A 16,497-nucleotide genomic window follows, 5' to 3' on the forward strand; every position below is an offset into this window, starting at 1 on the left:
AAGCCATCACATTCCCTTGCACCCTTGCTCCATCCACACTGAACCACTTGCATTCTTAAGTGTGCTACAGTCTATGCCCTTGGGCTCAGGGCACACAGGGCTGCTTCTGCTTGGAACACCCTTTAGAACCTATTCTAGCCCCAACTCCTACTTCTGTTCTTTTCTGTGACCATACCACCTCCTCCAGGAAGCCTTAAGCATCCTTTCCTCCATTCAGTATGGGTTAGACACACATTCTGAGTGCTCCGATAACACTCTGTATTTACCTCTATCTTAGCACATGTCACCTTGATCATAGTCGTCTGCGGCAATTTTGGTAAAGAATATCTGGAGCTGGTCTGCCTGAGTTTGAAGCTCTCCTTCATTACTTACTAGCTGTGATCTTGGCCAAGTTATTTGACCTCTCTAAGCCTCAGCTTCCTCCTATGTAAAAGGACAAAAATACTATCTACTTCACAGAATTACTGTGAAGATTAAGTGAGATGATCTAAGTAAAATGCCTAATGCTAATGAGTTCTCAATAAATATTATAGTAAAACTTGTCTTCTTCTAGAGTCTAAGCTCCATGAGGACGGAGACCATGTCTTTTATTTTTGAATATTCAGGACCTAACAAACATCAGGCACACAGAGAGCATTTCCTCATTGTCTAACACAATATGGTCAGACTGTGTTAGGAATAGGTTTCTCGACATAATTTTTCCTGTAGGCAGAGCTTACCCCTGAACACATGAAAAACCCCATCTTGTTAATTATATTAATTACAAAATTAATTCACATTCATTGGTGAAAATTTGGAATACACAGAATTATAAAGACAGAAACCATCTGTGGTTGGGTGGAATGGCTCACACCTGTAATCTCAGTACTTTGGGAGACCAAGGCAGTAAGATGGCTTGAGGCTAAGAGATCAAGACTAGTCTGGTCAACATAATGAGACCCTGTCTCTATAAGAAATTTTAAAAATTGGCCAGGCATGGTTGTGTGTGCCTGCAATCCTACCTACTGGGGAGGTTGAGGCAGGAAGATCACGTGGCTGCAGTGAGCCATGATAAAGCCACTGCACTTCAGCCTAGGCGACAGAGCAAGGCCCTGTCTCTTCAAAATATTATATTGAAATATTCCAATTTAAATTTTTTTCTAATTTTTTTCATTATGGAAATATATATAACATAAAATTTATCATCTTAACCATTTTTTAATGTATAGATCAGTGTAAAGGTGTGTTAAATGCACCCATAATGTGCTACTATCACCAGGATCCATCTCTGTAACTATTTTAATCTTGTAAAACTGAAACTCTGTACCTGTTACAGAATAACTCTCCATTCCCCACTTCTTCTAGTTCCTGGCAACCAGTATACCACTTTCTCTCTTTATGATTTTGACTTATAAGTATGTCAAATAAATGGAATCAGTATTTGTCTTTTGGTAACTGGCTTGTTTTACTTAACACAATATCCTCAAGTTCATCCATGTTTTAGCATGTGTCAGGATTTCCTTCCTTTAAAGGTTGAATAATTTTCAATTGTATGTATGTACCACATTTCACTTATCTATTTATTTGTTGATGAATATATTTGTTGATGAATAATAGGGTTACTTCCGTATTTTACCTGTTATGAATTATGCTGCTATGAACGTGGCTATACAAACATGTCTTTGAATCTCTGCTTTCAATTTTTGTGTGTGTGTTCCCAGAAGTGGAATTGCTAGATCATGGTAATTCTTCAGTTTGTGACTGTTTTCCACAGCAACCATACCATTTTACATTTCCACCAACAATGCACAAGGGTTCCAATTTCTCCATATCCTTGCTTAACATTTGTTATTTTCTGGAATTGTTTTGTTTTGTTTTCTACAGTAGCCAACCTAATGGGTGCAAGGTGGTCTCTCTTTCCAGTTTTTGATTTGCATCTCCCTGATGATGAGTGAGTTTGAGAATCTTTTTATGTCCTTACTGGCCATTTGCATATTTTTGAAGAAATGCCTATAAAGTCTTTTGCCCATTTTTGAATTGAGTTGTTTGCTTTTTTGTTGTTCAGTTTTATGAGTTCCATTTATATTTCAGATATCAATCCCTTATCAGATATATCATTTGCAAATATTTTCTTCCATTCTGTGGGTTGCATTTTACTCTGTTGATACTGTCTTTTGATGTACAATTTTTATTGATAGACAATATTGGTACATATTTATGAGGTACAGGTGATATTTTGTTACATGCATAGACTGTAATAATCAAGTCAGGGTATTGGGGTGTCCATCACCTCAAGTATTTATCACTTCTATGTGTTGGGAACATTTCAAGTCTTCTAGCTATTTTGAAATATGCAATACATTGTTATTAACTATAGTAACCCTACTCTGCTATTGAACATTAAAACTTATTCCTCCTAACTGTGTTTGTACCCATTAGCCAACCTCTCTTTATCTCCTGTCCCCACTCACACATAGCCTCTGTTATCTTTCTACTCTCTATCTCCATGAAATCAACTTTTTTAGCTCTCCCATATGAGTAAGAACATGGAATATTTGTCTTTCTGAACCCAGTTTATCTCACTTAACATGATGTCCCATTCCATTCACGTTGCTGCAAATAACATGATTTTATTATTTTTTTACAGCTGAATAGTATTCCATTATGTATATATGCCACATTTTCTTTATCCATTTATCCATGGATGGACACTTAGGTTGATTCCACATTCTTGCTATTGTGAATACTGCAATAAACATGGGAGGGCAGGTATCCCTTTAATATACTGATTTCTTTTCCTCTGGATAAATACCAAGTAGTGGGATTGCTGGATTGTATGGTAGTTGTTCTATTTTTAGTTTTTTTGAGAAATCTCCCTACTGTTTTCCGTAATGGCTGTACTAATTGACATTCCCACCTACAGTGTATAAGAGTTCCCTTTTCTCTTCATCCTTGCCAGCATTAGTTACTTTTTATCTTTTGATAATAGCTATTCTAATTGGGACGAGATGATATCTCATTGTGGTTTTTATTTGCATTTCTCTGATGATTAGTGATGTAGAGCATTTTGTTGGCCATTTGTATGTCTTCTCTTGAGAAATGTCTATTCATGGTTTTTGCCCACTTTTTAATAGGTTTTTGTTTTTTGGTTTTTTTTTTACTGTTGAGCTCTCAGATTTCCTTGTATATTCTGGATATTAGTCCTTTATTGAATGAACATTTTGCAAATATTTTCTCCCATTCTGTGGATTGTCTCTTCACTCTGTAGATTGTTTCCTTTGCTGTACAGAAGCTATTTAGTTTAGTATAGTCACATTTGTCTATTTTTGGTTTCAGTTGCCTGTACTTTTGAGGTCTTAATCATAAAATATTTGTCAAAACCGATGTCCTAAAACGTTTCTCCTATGTTTTCTTCTAGTAGTTTTATAGTTTCGGATCTTATGTTTAAGTCTATAATCCATCTTGAGTTGATTTTTGTATGTGGTGAGAGATAGGGGTCTAGTTTCATTCTTCTGCATATAGATATCAAATTTTTCTAGCACCATTTATTGAAGACAGTGTCCTTTTCTCAGTGTATGTTTTTGGCACCTTTGTCAAAAATCAGTTGGCTGCAAATACATGGATTTATTTCTGGGTTCTCTACTCTGTTCCATTGGCCTATGTGTCTGTTTGTATACCAATATCATGATATTTTGATTACTGAGCCTTGAAATATATCTTGAAGTCAGGTAGTGTGGTGCCTCCAGCATTGTTCTTTTTGCTTGCAAAATTTTTAAATGTTCATGAAATCCAATTTGTTTATTTTGTTGTTGTTGGCTGTGTTTTTCTTTTCTTTTCTTTCCTTTCTTTTTCTTTTTTCTTTTTTTGAGATAGGATCACTCTCTGTCACCCAGGTTGGAGTGCAGTGGTGCAATCACAGCTCACTGAAGCCTCGAACACTCAGCCTCAAGCACAGTCCTCTTGTCTCAGCCTCCTGAGTAGCTAGGATTATAGGCATGCATCACCATGTCCAGCTAATTTTTTAAACAAATATTTTTGTAGAGATAGGGTCTTACTCATTGCCCAGGCTGGTTTGAACTCCTGGGCTCAAGCAATCTTCAATGTTTCAACCTCCCAAAGTGCTGAGATTATATGTATGAGCCACAATACCCAGCCATCATCTTCCATGTCTTATCCAAGAAATCAGTGACAAATCCAATGTTTTGATGCTATTTTCATATTTTCTTCTAAGACTTTTACAGTTTTAGATTTTACATTTAGTTATTTGCTATGCTTGAATATGGTTTTTCCCCACTAAAACTCATATTGAAACCTTAATTCTCTCTGTGGCAATGTTGGAAAGTGAAACCTCTAAGAGGTGGAGCCTAATGGGAGGTATTTGGGTCATGAGGACTCTGCCCTCGTGTGTGGTTCAGTTCTGTTCTTGCAGTAGTGAATGCGCTCTCATTCTGACAATACTGAATTGCTTCTAGCAGGAATGGATTAGTTCCTACAAGAGTGAGTTGTTATAAAGCCAGAATGCCCCTCAGGTTTTGCCTCTTGACATGTTTCCACTTCCCCTTTGACCTTCCACCATGTTGCGTTGCAACACATGCAACAAAAGCCTTCACCAGAAGCCAAATGAATGCTGGCACTATCTTTCTTGAACTTACCAGCTTGCAGAACCATGAGCTAAGTCAACTTTTCTTTATAAATCACTCAGTCTCAGTTATTCTGTTATAGCAACACAAAGCAGTCAAAGACAATCTTTGATCCATTTTTAGTTAATATTTATATATGGTGTTAGATAAGGTGATATATGGTGTCAGAAAACTGGGTATTCTTTTGTATGTGAATATCCAGTTTTCTAGCACAATTTGTTGAAAAAATGGTGTTTTCCCCATTGAATGATCTTAGTACCGTTATTGAAAATCATTTCACCACATATGTGAGGGAATGTTTCTGGGCTCTCTCTTTTATTTCATTGGTAGATATGTGTGACTTTATGCCAGTACCACAGTGTTTTGATTACTGTAATTGTATAGTAAGTTTTGAAATCAGGAAGTGTGAATCCTTTTATATTAGTCTGTTTTGCATTTCTATAAAGAAATACCTGAGGTTGAGATACCATCTCACACCAGTTAGAATGGCGATCATTAAAAACTCAGGGAACAACAGGTGCTGGAGAGGATGTGGAGAAATAGGAACACTTTTACACCATTGGTGGGACTGTAAACTAGTTCAACCATTGTGGAAGTCAGTGTGGCGATTCCTCAGGGATCTAGAACTAGAAATACCATTTGACCCAGCCATCCCATTACTGGGTATATACCCAAAGGATTATAAATCATGCTGCTGTAAAGACATATGCACACGTATGTTTATTGTGGCACTATTCACAATAGCAAAGACTTGGAACCAACACAAATGTCCATCAATGATAGACTGGATTAAGAAAATGTGGCACATATATACTTTGGAATACTATGCAGCCATAAAAAAAGGATGAATTCATGTCCTTTGTAGGGACATGGATGAAGCTGGAAACCATCATTCTCAGCAAACTATCACAAGGACAGAAAACCAAACACTGCATGTTCTCACTCATAGGTGGGAATTGAACAATGGGAACACATGGACACAGGAAGGGGAACATCACACACTGGGGCCTGTTGTGGGGTGGTGGAGTGGGGAAGGATAGCATTAGGAGATATACCTAATGTAAATGACGAGTTAATGGGTGTAGCATACCAACATGGCTGATGTATACATATGTAACAAACCTGCACATTGTGCACATGTACCCTAAAACTTAAAGTATAATTAAAAAAAAAAAAAGAAATACCTGACGTTGGGAGACTTACAAGGAAATGAGGTGTATTTTGGCTCACAGTTCTGCAGAGTGTACAAGAAATCTGTTTTGCATTTCTATAAAGAAATACCTGAGATTGGGTGAATTTATAAAGAAATGAAGTGTTTTTTGGCTCACTGTTCTGCAGTGTGTACAAGAAGTTTACTTTGCATTTCTGTAAAGAAATACCTGAGGTTGGGTGATTTATAAAGAAATTAAGTTATTTTGGCTCACAGTTCTGCAGAATGTACAAGAAGCATAGTGCCAATATCTGCTTCTGGTGAGGGCCTCAGGAAGCCTAAAATCATGATGGAAGGCAAAGGGGGAGCAGGCATGCTATGTGGTGAGAGAGGCAACAAGAAAGAGAGAGAGGAGGGAGAGGCCAGACTCTTTTTAACAAGCAGATCTTATGGTAACTCATAGAACAAGAACGCATTCATTACTGCAAGGATGGCACCAAGCCATTAATAAGGCATCTACGCCCATGACCCTAACACCTTCCACTAGGCCCTACCTTCAATATTGGGGATCACATTTCAACATGAGATTTGCAAGGGACTAATATCCAAATTGTATTACACCCAGTTTTGTTTTTTTGCAAGATCACTTTGGCTATTCAGGGATTGAATAGCCACCTAAGTTTGCCTATGAATTTTAGGATGGGTTTTTCTATTTCTGAAAATCTATCTTTGGAATTTTAATAGGGATTGCATTGAATCTGTTGATGACTTGGGGAAGCACTGACATCTCAACAATATTAAATCTTTCAATCCATGAACATGGGATGTCTTTCTGTTTATTTATATCTTCTTTAATTTCTTTTAGCAATGTTTTGTAGTTTTCAATATTTACTTTTTTTCTCACTTAAGTTAGTATCTAAGTAATTCTTTTTGATGCTATGAAATTGTTTTTTATAATTTTCTTTTCAGATGGTTCATTTTTAGTGTATAGAAATGCAACTGAATTTTGTGCATTGACTTTGTATCCTGCTACTTTGCTGAATTTATTTATTACTTCTAACAGTTTTTGGATGAATTAGGGTTTTCAACATATAAGATTATATCATCTGTGAACAGAGACAATTCTACTTTTTTCTTTCTGATTTGGATGTCTTTTATGTCTTTTTCTTGCCTAAATACTGTGTTTACAACTTCCAGTTCTATGTTGAATAGAAGTAGCAAAAGTAGGCATCATTGCTTTGTGCCTGATTTTAGAGAAAAAGCTTTCAGTATTTCACCATTGAGTTTTATGTTCATAGTGAGTTTTTTCACATATGGCTCTTATTATACTGAGGCAGTTTCCTTCTATTCCTAGTTTGTTGATTTTTTTTTTTAATTATGAAAGGCTGTTGAATTTTGTCAAATGCTTTTTCTACATCAATTGAGATAATCATTAGTTTTTTTTCCCCTTGTCTTAGTCCATTTGGTGTTGCTATACCAGAATACCAACGGCTGGATAGTTTATAAAGAAAAGAGGTTTATTTAGCTCACAATTATGTAGGTTGGGAGGTTCAACAACATAGCACCCAACTTCTGGTGAGGCTACATTCTGGCTAAAAACATAGTGGAGAAGCAGAAAAGTGAGCAGGCATGTGCAAAGAGATCACATGATGAGGGAGGAAACAAGAGAGTCTAGGAAGCAAAACTCTATGCTGTAACAACATGCTTTCTGGTAAATAATTCCATTCTGTGAGAGCAACAACTCACCCACTCCTATGGAAGGGCATTAATCTACTTATGAGAGATTAATCCTTGTGACCCAAGCACCTCCCACTAGGCCTCACCTCCCTACAATGCCAAACTGGGGATCAAATTTCAACAAGAGTTTTGAGAGTAATAAACCACGTCTAAACTATAGCATTTTGTCCCAGGCCCCAAAAGTCATGTTCTTCTCACATACAAAATAGAAACACTTGTTCCCAGTAGTTTCAAAAGTCTTGATGTGCTCCATCACCAAATCAAAAGTCCAAAGTCTCATCTGAGAGCCTGTGAAAATTTTTTTTTAAACTTATTTACTTTCAAGATACAATGGTGGGACAGACATTGGGTAAACATTCCCACTCCAAAAGGGAAAAATAGGCCAAGAGAAGGGAAGAACAGGCCCCATACAAATCTAAAACCAGCAGGGCAGACAATTAAATCTTAACGTTCCAAAATAATCTTTCACTCCATGTGCTGCCCCCTGGACACACTGGTATGGGGACTAGGTCCCCAAGGCCTCAGAAAGCCCCACCTCAATGGCCTGGCTGCATGGGTTGGAGTCTGGTGCCTGCAGCTTTCCCAGGTAAGTGTTTCACACTGCCAGTAGCTGTACAATTCTGTGGTCTTGACAGTGGCCATGTTCCCACAGATCCACTAGGCATTGCCCCTGTGGGAGCGCCTCTGGTGGCTCCACCCTTGTGGCAGGTTTCTGCCTGAGCTCCCAGGCTTTCCATTACATCCTCTGAAATCTAGGTAGAAGCCTCCACACCTCTATCACTCTGGCATTTTGCATGCCTGCAGAATTAATGCCATGTGGACCTGGATGCTGCCAAGGCTTATGGCTTGTACCCTTTGGAGCAGCAGCCCAAGCTGTATATGTGGCTAGTTGAGTCACAAAGAATTGGCTGAAACAGTCAGGATGTAGTGAGCAGGTCCTGAGGCAACCCTGGGCAGTGTGCCTAAGGGGAATAGTTGGAACTGTCCCCTGAAATCATTCTGATCTCCTAGGCTTCCTCTGGCCTCCTCTGGTAGCTGGTCAAGCTGGGCCTTAGGAGACCAATGTTGGCCTGCCCAGGTACTGCTCGAGAGTTTTACCCTGGAGGGGCTCCTTTGAGCTAGGGTTTGCAAATTCCCAACTGGGATTGTTTTGCTCAATTTTCATCTTAGATGACCTATTGTCATCTTCTAAGTCCAAACTGTGGTTTGTAATAAGACAACATTTTTTTCCTTTTGGACTTTCAGCATACAGTATAGAACAAACCCACCAGAGGCATATCTGAGTTAGCAAAACATTTACTCCATTTCCCTATAGCAAATTATTCCACATAGTACTGCTTGTGGTTGCAAAATACCACTATTTTACAGCCAATAATGAATGAATGATGGGCAGTTTTACTAGAATTGCTTTTCTTTTTTGTCAGCTTTATAAAAGTTTTTACATTTTCACGTATATGTTCCCAAAGAGTGAATGTGCATGGGGAAAGATTCTGAGAACTAATCTGGCACATATTATTTTAACAACTCCAGAGAGAACATATATTATTTATTGTCAGTTGTTTCAATAATATTTCTACAATGAAAGAATTCACGAGGCTAAAAAGTTCTATTCTGTATTTAATTTACTTGTTCAAATGTCTATATAGGCTTTTATTACTAACTCCATGATTTTCTATCATCACTTAAAGCTAATGGACAAATGTTCACTATTTGACACAAAACCTTGTTCTTCCATTTTAAAAAGTTTTTCCAAATAGTGGATTTAAGGCTCTCTTTGGAGCCAGTTTTATTATTCTGTTACATAAGAATGTATTCAGGGATGACAGAGGCATAATGTGCACATTAGTCCTCTATTCAATTAAAAGTTCAATACACAGTATTAATTTGACTTTATATTAGTAGGTGAAATTATAAATTTAGTGACCACGCAGAATCATATGTCAACAGCTATAATATTAAAATCATTACTGTAGTGTGATTTCTTTAGGCTACATCTGAGACCTGTTCTTTCCTCCCATCACAAATGATTTTGTCATGCCCACTCCCCCACCAAGAGACTTGATTAAACACTAGCATAGCTCAAGGCCCTGACCCGGGGTCAACCCAGCCCTCCTCAAGTTCCTGTCTGGGAAATCTCAAGGTTGTTGAAAAATTTACTGTTTGTTCTAGCCAACATCTGAAGACTTGGCCCCTGTCTCCCAGGCTCTGTGGGAGGGTAAGAGCCTAACTTCGATAAGCACTAGTTAACAAACCCAGATGGTCTAATCACATTGGCCAATCCCTTTTACCCAATAATTGTAATTTTTCACTTCCATGACTTTGGTTGAGCCGGGCAGTTTCTCTCTTTTCACTCCCTCATTCTCCCTTTAAAATGCCCAGTTGCCTCTATATGGATTGGAGTTGAGCTCAGTTCCATACTGGTTTGTCTTTATAATCTTTAACTAGCTTTAACTGGCTTTGTTTTTCTTTAACACATTTAGCCAAAAACTTGAGCTAAACCAATTAAAATACAGAGGCATAGAAACTTTTCACTCACCTGAGAAACATGTCAATAGCAGTAGTGTATGAATTAAGTATAGTTGAACGACAGCTGGCCACAGTCTTGACAGTAAGTGATTTACAATCCAGTCTTGTGAGAGAATTTGAAATAATGCTCTGCTCATCTCAATCATTCCTTCTGCAAAACAAAAGAATCAAAGAGGGAAGTCTTTCTACAAACAAGTAACTAATCAAGATGAGGTGTGGTAAAAATAATAATAATAATAAAAGCATCTCCTGTGTCAAAGCATTAATTTTTCTATTGGTTATCAGAGTAGAAAAAAATATTTTTTTTATTTACCCCTCTTAGGTTCATTGGCTTGGAGTCCATGAATCAAACAAATAACAGAAATAGCAGACAGATTAACAAGAGAAAAAAACAGTTTTAATTATGTGCATAGCTACATACGTAACACCAGAGTTTGTAAAGAAAAGTGTTCCTCAAGGAGGCAGCCAGATGGTTAAGGCTTTTACAGTATTCCATTTTTAGCTAAATAAAGGAAAAGGGATTTGGGACTTCGAGGTCAGGAGGCAAGTTATAGGAAGGTGACCAAGAAAAGTATGGTAAACAAGGATTGTTTAGTGCTTTCTCCATTGATAAAAGTTATTGAGTCTTCTTCTCCATAAGGGAAAGGAGACACCTTTAAAGATGGAAATGTTCTAAATTTCCTTTATTAAAGGAAAATTTGTGCCCTATTTTTAGAGATTTTTCTGTGTCTGTTGGTCTCGATGGCCTTTAGATAAAATATTCAATGTAACAAAAAGGCATATTTTGGGGGGTATAGCATATCTTGGTACCCTTTGTGGTGACAGATTCCATATCTGTTGGGCATTCCTAGGGGTTAGTGCTGGATTTCCCTGCTGACCAACTAGGAAAATGAGGTGGGAACTGAAAAGGGCATTGTGGCTGTCTCTCTAACAGTCTTTCCTCAGATGATCACTCAAAGCCAACTGTGTGCCCTACCTGTGATTGGGCTAAAGAAATGTGAGGTGTGTTTCACCAGAGTTGTCAGGGGAAAGAGCCAGTTGTCTTTGAATCCTGCACATGGACAAGGACACACATGTACCCAGTTGTTCTGGTAGCCATATTATGACAATGAGGAAAAGCAACCCTACAATGAAGTGAGTGTCATAAATAGCAGCACAGAGAAGGAAGCTGGATTCTAGATGATATTGCTGAACCATGGAATCCATCGAATTACTTAAGATAATAAATTCTCTTATTGTTTAGGACATTTTGAGTTGGTATTCTGTTACTGGAAGCCTAAAAACAGCAGAGCCCAGAGAGGGAATCAGTGTTCTCCATGGAGGGAAGATGGGCCTTCTAGCTCAAAGGAGCACCTCCAGAGTAAAACTCTTGAGCAGTACCTGGGCAGGCCGACATTGCTCTCCTAAGGCCCAGCTTGACCAGCTGCCAGAGGAGGCAGACATTTTGATGAGGGAAGGTGGTCGGGAAAAGGGCAAGGAACAGTGATGTTGAAACCAGCAAGTCTGTGAAGACAGTTAAATGAGCCAAAATATTTGGGTGAGGTAGATGGGAACACTAACATTAAAGAGAGGAAAAATGATGAAGAGAAAAAAGGAGAGTCCAGAGATTGCTTTTTCTATATTCTGGAAAAGTACCAGTTCCATATGAATTACCTGGTTTACTTGTTTGTTTTTAAAGATCAGCTAGAACTTATCACAATCTATCTGGTCCTGGTGATTTTTTAGATAGTAGGTCTTTTAAGCCTCCTTCTTTCTCTTCTGTAGCATTTGATCTACTCAAGTTTTATGTTTCTTCTTGGGTCAATTGTGTTAGTTTATATTTTGCAAGAACATCATTCATTCCCTGTAGGTTTTTTGAAATGTTGCCATTGAATCTAATATTCTCTTATTATGTTTTCAGTGTCTTATATTTGATTGTCTCTCTCTTATTTCTTATCTTGTGTATGTTTCTCTTAGTCAGGCTTCTATTGATTTTCCTTTTTAGGTCTATTTATCCTTTCTGCTATTTTACTTATTATTTTGCTTTCTCGTTCATTATTTTCCTTCTTCACTATTTTAATCTTTCCACTTTGGTTTGGTTTTGTTTTCTTTTTCTAATTTCTTAAAGATGAGTATTCTTTACTTTTCAGCTCTTAATCTTTAATGGCAAAGGCACTTAAACCTACAAATATTTCTCTCATAGATTTCCATATGTCTTATTGGTTTGACATAAAGAGTAGTTCTTGCCATTGCTTTGAAATAATTTTGAATTTTGGTTTTTATTTTCTTTTTGACCCAGAGCTATTAGTGTTGTTACTTTATTGAAGTGTTGTTGTTTTTTCATAAGTATTTAGAATTTTTGTCATTCTTTATTTCTCATTTCTGAGTTTCATTAGAGAATATGACCTGTAAAATTGACCTTTAAAAAAAAGTTAAGTTTTTTCAACCAAGAGTATGACCAAATGTCATAAATACTCCATGAACATGCAAAAATATGAATATTTTCTACTTAATACTTTCTACTCAAAGGATATATGGTTTAATATTGTAGGGGAGGAAAAATATCTTCTCACTTCTAGGTTGTTTGCTGGGGCTGTAAGATACAGATTAACAAGAGAAAATAATACAAATTTATTTAAAATCTGTTTTACATAACACAGAAGTGGAAATGAAGACCCAAAGAAACAGTTAACCCTGAGTATTTTTATACTAGGTTTGACAAAGAGTAGAAAGTTGTGGAAAAATATGATAGGGCAGAGAGGGTTTGAGCTAGGATAGCAAACTAGAGGAAACTTAGCAAGGCCTATTGGTTTGAATTCCTCTCAACATCCCTCCATCTTCCCATCTTTGGTGATAAAGATGTCCTTCTCTCTGAGTATCAGGAAGGTACCTCTCATGTGAGGGTCTTATGTCGTATTTCAGGGGAGAAGAAAGAGTCAGAGTGTCCTTTCTGTACCTGCCATTTTTCAGATTCCTTCAGCTTAAAATATTAAATATGGCAAGCTGCCATATTTTGGGGTAGTATGTCCTAAACCCCATCATTTCAATAGTTTTACTGTTTAATTTCTGTTTGTCATTATTACTATTTTTTGCCTCATTGGATTTGGATAATTCTGAAAGACGTATATCGTATATATTGCTAAATGAAGTTCTCCTTGCATTTCTAACACTTTATATGTTTAGCTGCTGTATCTAATACATACAAAGTAATTGCTAGTATATCTTTTACCTAAATTGTACTTTTTGGCCCAGCATGGTGACTGATGCCTGTAATCCTAGTGTTTTGGGAGGCCAAGATAGGAAGATCGCTTGAGCCCAGGAGTTCAAGGCTGCAGTGAACTATTATCATGCCACTGTATTTCAGCTTGGGCAACAAAGTGAGACCCTGTCTCAAAAAAAAGTTCTTTTTATCATTGTATATTACTCATCTTTAATTTCATTGGTGGTTTTAAGCTTAAATTCTACCCACCTGGTATTAATATGAATTTCTGCTTTCTCTTTGTGATATCTCTTTGTCCATTTCATTTTTCAGTCTTTAAAAAACTCACTTTGTTTTAAGCATTAAAAAACCAAAAAACAGTGTATTGCTTAATTTTGTTATTTAACCCAACCTACCAGTGTCTGTTTTTCTATAGAAAATTTAGCCCATTTATGTTAAGTATAACAACTATTTTATTCATTCTATCTTATTTAATATTTATCTTTGGTCTTGCTTTGCATTTCCTCTTTTTTCTTTCTTCATTTTTGCTGATTTGTTCAGGTTGCTCTACATTCTCATTTTCTTGTTAATTATCTTCCCTTTATCATCACACACAAGTTTCTGGACTATCATATGAAATCCACATGCTTTTTCCTTTCAACCAAATCACTCTTTTTTTCACTGTTCCCACCAATAAATGAGACCTTTGAATACCTTTACTTCTCCATTCTTCCTGCCAGGTTACCTTTTTTTTTTTTTGAGACGGAGTTTCGCTCTTGTTGCCCAGGCTGGAGTGCAATGGCACCATCTCAACTCACTGCAACCTCCGCCTCCCAGGTTCAAGCGATTCCCCTGCCTCAGCCTCCTGAGTAGCTGGGATTACAGGCATGCACCACCACGCCCGGCTAATTTTGTATTTTTAGTAGAGATGGGGTTTCTCCATGTTAGTCAGGCTGGTCTAGAACTCCATACCTCAGGTGATCCGCCCACCTTGCCCTCCCAAAATGCTGGGATTACAGGCATGAGCCACCGCGCCTGGCCCTATTCTACTAAATGTCTGTGATATTTATAACGGAATTTGGGCCATCCTGCCAAAGAAGATTTGTAGTCACTAATTTTAGGATGAATATGATTAATCTCTGAAGTACCAGAAGAAAAATGTAATGCCCAAATAAGAGATATTATCTTCATCAATTGTTTAAGTATTAATCTAAAAGGAGAGATTTCAGATCTTTAAAAAAATGATTATACGAGGCTCACAGATATTTCTCAGGTGTTTCATATGTTTTAAAAGGCTGAGGAAAATGTCTGTGGTAAATGCTGCAGATGCTTTGAAGACTATTCTTATTCAGATCAATTAAAATAAATATGTATGCAAAAGTGTCTAGCATGATGGCCAGCAAACAAGTTTAATAAATGTTAGGGAGGGGCCAGGCATGGTGGCTCACATCTGTAATCCCAGCACTTTGGATAGCCGAGGAGGCCCATCACTTGAGCCCAGGAGTTTGAGATCAGCCTGGGAAACATAGTGAGACTCTGTCTCTATAAAAAAATATGGCCGGCTGAGGTGGCTCACGCCTGTAATCCCAGCACTTTGGAAGTCTGAGGAGGGTGGATCACTTGAGGCCAAGAATTCAAGACCAGCCTGGCCAACATGGAGAAACCCCGGCTCTAGGAAAAATACAAAAATTAGCCAGGCATGGTGGCGCACGCTTGTAATTCCAGCTACTCGGGAGGCTGAGGCAGAAGAATCGCTTGAATCTGGGAGGTGGAGGTTGCAGTTAGCGGAAATTGCGCCACCGTACTCCAGCCTAGGCTATGGAGTAAGACTCAATCCCAAAAAACAAACAAACAAACAAAACAAACAAACAAACAAAATAAATAAATAAAATGTTAGGGGAATCAAATTAAGCTCTTTAGCCCAAATTTAATCTGAAGTACCATCAAGACTTCTGCTTCTTTTGGCTGTGCATTGGCATACTCTACCCACTGGTGCTGGTATGCCTCAGGTCCTCTTGCTCTTAGCGCCTCATCTATTCCAGCATTTACCTTTTTTAGACCCATGCCTAAAATTAATGAATATGACAGTTCTGTAAAAGGATAGAAAAGTAATTTATATATACTTTTGCACATCTGGAATTTAATTTTTTTTAAGTGGTTCTCTGCCTTTTCTACATCAGAGCATAGAGGTTAAGTGCATAACCCCTGGGGTCAGAGAGATGCAAGTTCAAATCCCGGGTCTCCCACTTAGACTATTAACTTGAGCAAGTTACTTAGTATCACTGAGCATTAGTTTTCTCATCTGTAAAATGGGAGTTAAAACTCTCTGTACTTCAAATGAGATAATGTAGGTAAAGACGTGGCAAGGTGTCAGATGGATAGTAAGCCTTGATAAGTAATGCTGAGTATTGTGACTTATAACATGTATAACATGTAATAACGTATAACATGTAATAACATGTATAACATGTATAACATGTAATAACTATATACGATATATATCTAGATAATATACATCTATAATTATTTTTAAACACCCTTATAATATCCTTCTTCAAATTTCTATAATTCTGCATTTTTGACATTTAGAATAGAAAAAGTGAACCACAAATTGTAAAAGAAGTAGAATTGCTAGTTGAGTAGAATATTTACAGTTAAAATACGGTGCTGGCTTTATCTTAGAACTATAATCTAGAGGTGTATATTGACTTTGAAAAAGATTACATTATCCTAGATGCAAAGTGGAAAAGTGCTCATAAAATCTGGGCAACAAAAACAAGTTGAATGTAAAAGTATTTATTCACTTTTCGACTCTTATGTTAATTTGAGTTGGCAAATTGATATTAACTTGCACAGTATCTTTATATCCATGAATTAAATTAATACAGGGCTTTTTTCCAAAGGAGCCACACCTCATTAATAATTTTATTTGGTTATTATCTAGAATGTTGTAACAATTTCTAAATGTCAGGTTACAGAAATTTCTAGTATACAGAAATCCCATTTCAGAATTCAGAAACCTTTTTGTTTACTTCTTTCAGTATGTATGTATGTATGTATTTATTTATTTTGAGACGGAGTTTCATTCTTGTTGCCCAGGCTGGAGTGCAATGGTGCGATCTTGGCTCACTGCAACCTCAGCCTCCCAGGTTCAAGCAATTCTCCTGCCTCAGCCTCCCAAGTAGCTAGGATTACAGGCACCCGCCACCATGCCCAGCTAATTTTGTATATTAGTAGAGATAGGATTTCACCATGTTGGTCAGGCTGATCTCGAACTCCTGACCTCA

General features: G+C 37.3%; 1 protein-coding gene and 1 long non-coding RNA gene across 10 annotated transcripts in view; one reads left to right on the forward strand and one right to left on the reverse strand.

Annotated features, from left to right (window-relative positions):
- The window catches only part of PCED1B (PC-esterase domain containing 1B), a 160,257-nt gene that overhangs the window by 82,918 nt on the left and 60,842 nt on the right, over positions 1 to 16,497 (forward strand). The window lies entirely within an intron of this gene.
- LOC100455192 (uncharacterized) overlaps positions 1 to 16,497 on the reverse strand; it is a 67,477-nt gene that overhangs the window by 10,417 nt on the left and 40,563 nt on the right. The window contains exon 2 of the long non-coding RNA XR_010135759.1: positions 10,043 to 10,183. This is a non-coding gene — a long non-coding RNA (uncharacterized LOC100455192). The remainder of the gene's footprint in view (positions 1 to 10,042; positions 10,184 to 16,497) is intronic.

This window comes from Pongo abelii, chromosome 10 (genome assembly GCF_028885655.2).
Source record: "Pongo abelii isolate AG06213 chromosome 10, NHGRI_mPonAbe1-v2.0_pri, whole genome shotgun sequence".
Classification (NCBI taxonomy): domain Eukaryota; kingdom Metazoa; phylum Chordata; class Mammalia; order Primates; family Hominidae; genus Pongo; species Pongo abelii.